Here is a 3,698-nt window from a genome sequence, read left to right as displayed (position 1 = left end):
TTTGCAGAGAAAATGTTAAGTTGATATTGTTTCTATTTTGAAGAAGATGATGATGATGATGATGAATGGCTTACAAAAGCCATTTCAGGATCAATAACTATTTGGCTCCAGGAAGAGGGGATATTTTTAATAAGACTTATGCTTAGATTAGTCATTAGATAGCACACTGATTGGATGCATACTTGTGGCTGGTTGTCTAACTCAAAGCTAATCAGAATCATTATTCTTTCACAAAAAATCTGGATGAGTGCTAAAAGAATGGGCAGCATAAGAGAGAACAAAATAGACCTCTGGTATTTATACAGAGAGCAAAGCCAGATAATTCAGGCCCTCAAATCTGGTCTGCCTATCTTTGTTAATCATTCAAGTTGGAGAATTGCCAGCTCTACTTTATCTTGTATCATGCTACATGTACCCAGTCCATTTCAGTAGCTATATAACCTCTTCTGAGAGCTTTCAAACCACACCTGGTTACTTAATTGTAGAAAGCAATGGAAGAGATTAGTTATTTGAAATTTTATTGATTCACATTGCAGTGTAAGTTTAGTTGCTGGCTAGAAAAAGCAAGCAAAAAATTAAGGCACATTCTAGTTGATCAACTTAACATTTAAGAATTAATCAAATAATGAAATGGTTAATGAGTTGTGTAGCAGAACATTTTCTTCAATTATTGTGTACAAAATGGAAGGCAAGCATTCTTGGATTGATTTCCTGACATATAAGTCTGTGGTGCGAAACAGTTAAAATTAATTTCTAATATATTTCCACTCCTTATAGGTCTATGCTATAATCACTTTTCAATTTTAAAACAAGCTTCAGGCAAGATTAAATACTTAGGTATTCTGGTTTGTACAAAACTTTTAGATCCATTCAAATTAAACTTCCTCTGCTTAAATGACCCTAATCATTCTAATTTAACTAGATGGAGTTTATTTCCTTATAACAGTGCTTGTCATACTGAATATTATCTGAGGAGATGAGCTGCATGCCAAATTGATAATATCTATTCCAGATGTTGCCTTGTCACTTTTCAGCCAAGTTATTAATGAAAATTCACTAACTCCTTGTCTTTTTTTCTTCTTCTCCTCTTACATTCACTAGGAATCAAAACCTTCCATTAGGAAACTGAAATTTTCAGGACTAAGCTGGTGGTTATAGAAGAAGATGATTTTATTGATTTTTATGGTGAGAAGTTAACCATACTTGTCAATAATGGCATACTATGGATCTGAGGCACAGAAACTCTAATGATCTTCATCTCTACAACCTCACCATCACACAAATTTATATCACCTCTAAGAGCATGAATTCTGAAATTCCATTTTCTAATTCCTAGCTCCTATCCTTTGACTTCTCCTACCCGCTCATTCAGTCATACTAAGCCTCTCTTTTCCCTCACCAAGCTCTCTGATGCCTCAGTTCTTTCTGAGTATTACATTTATCATATTCATCCTGGCTTCACTGGAATTGAATTGGCTTCACTGAGTCATTTAAATTTCCTTTTTTTTTTTTGGCACTCCTTTCCAAAAAACAAAACAAAACAATTCATCTTCATTATCCATTCTTCCTGCCTACTCTAGACCTTCATTCTCTGATTCATGACCCCTATAATTATCTGGTATCTCTCTTCCCTCTGTAGTGCTCATGCAATCAAAATGTCTAACATGTCCATTCTAGGGTCTCCCTTCGGCAGTTTCTGTCACTACTTTGTAAAGCTTGCTTGGTAGATTTCCCTTTTCTGTTATGCATCACTCCTAAAACAATGCTAGTTATTGCAAGTGTCAGAGAGAATAGGGCCCCTCCCCTACCACATCCCCGATAATGAAGCCCACCACTGATCTATAACCTCCCCTCATCTTTTTCCCCCCTAATTTGCCTAAAATCTCTTCACTGGGACCATGTTTCCCAGGTGCCCATTGCCATCAGGATTTCCAACTCCACTGAAACAGGATGAGTCGACTTTCCAAGCACAAAATTCTCCAGGTCATACCCAGTTTAAGGTCCCTATCTTCCTTCACAGACCATGTCTCTCCACCCATAGGAGCATTTATCAGTGGAACTCCCTTCTATCACCAAAGCAAGGCCTCCTTCCTTCCCCCCCCTTTTTTTTTTGTAAAAACAACTTTTATTGATATTTTTGCCTTCTTGCATCACCATAGTATCCTAGGTATCTCTCCCCCCTCTCCCTCCCTGAGAGCCGTCCCATATATAATAAATAGTACTTTTTAGGGGAGGGGAAGTCAACACAACTGATAATACATTGAGAAAGTCCAAAAACATGTGCAATGTGTAACATGGGTGGATCTTCCACCTACAAGAAGGGGTAGGTTGGAGGTGTCTTCTCATATCGCTTCATTTAAGTCACATTTGATCTTTATAATTTTGTTACTTTTTAAAAATTTTTTTGGTGTGTCATTTTTTTTTCATTTACATTGTAGTTACTATGTGTATTATTTTCTTGGCTCTGCTTACTTCATTCTACATCAGTTCATATAGATTTTCCCATTCTTCTCTGTATTCATTCATCACATGCTTTATTTCTTACAGTATAGTAGTATTCTACTACATTCATGAACCACAGTTTGTTTAGCCATTCCCCAATTGATAGGCACTTACTTTGTTTATAATTCTTAGCTATCACAAAAAGTGCTGCTATAAATATTTTGGAGTATATAGGGGCTTTTATTAATGATGGCTTTTTTGGGGTACAAGCACAGTAATGGAGTCTATGGTTCAAAGGGTAGGTACATTTTAATAACTTTATTTGCATAATTTCAAATTGCTTTCCAAAATTGTTTGTACAATTTCACAGCTCCGCCAACAGTATGTTAGTGTGCATATCATCTCACAACACCTCCAACACTGTTGCCATTTTTTGCCAATTTGCAGTGTATGAGATAGAACTTAGAATTATTTTGGTTTATATTTCTCTTATTATTTGTGATTTGGAACATTTTTTTTTCATATGGCTGTAACTACTTTGCAGTTCTTTTGAGAACTGTTGGTTCATACCTTTTGACCATTTATCTATTAGGGAATGGCTATTAGTCTTACATTTTGTATCTGTTAATTTTTTATACCAAACCTTTGTCAGAGAAATTTGATACAAAGATTTTCCCCCCCATTTTACCACTTCCCTTCTTATATAAGATGCATTAATGATGCTTGTGAAGAAGCTTTTCAGTTTCAAGTAATCAAAGTTACCTATTTTATCTTTTGTAATTACTTTTATCTCTTGTTTGGTTAAGAATACATTTCTTACCCATAGCTATAAGAGCCACATGATCTGTTTCTTTCCTAATTTTTTCATAGTATGATCTCTAAGATTAAAGTTACATATCCATTCAGAACGTATTATGGAGTATAGTGTAAGGCAGGGGTGGAAAACCTGTGGCCTTGAGGCCACATGTGGCCTTCTAGGCCCTCGAGCATGGCCCTTTGACTGAATCCAAACTTCAAAGAACAAATCCCCTTAATGAAAGAATTTGTTCTATACAATTTGGACTCAGTTAAAAGGCTGCACCCAAGGACCTAGAAGGCCACGTGTGACCATGAGGCCACAGGTTCCCTATCCCTGGTATAAGGTATTGGTGTAAGCCTAATTTCTGCCAGAATGCTTTCAAGTTTTCCCAGCAGGTTTTTTTTTTTAATTGGAGAAATTTTTTAGGCAATTTATACATGCCACTTTATCAAACATT

This window comes from Phascolarctos cinereus, unplaced genomic scaffold, assembly GCF_003287225.1.
Source record: "Phascolarctos cinereus isolate Bilbo 61053 unplaced genomic scaffold, phaCin_HiC Scaffold_7;HRSCAF=346, whole genome shotgun sequence".
In the NCBI taxonomy this organism is placed as follows: domain Eukaryota; kingdom Metazoa; phylum Chordata; class Mammalia; order Diprotodontia; family Phascolarctidae; genus Phascolarctos; species Phascolarctos cinereus.
Note: the sequence above shows the minus strand (reverse complement) of the source record.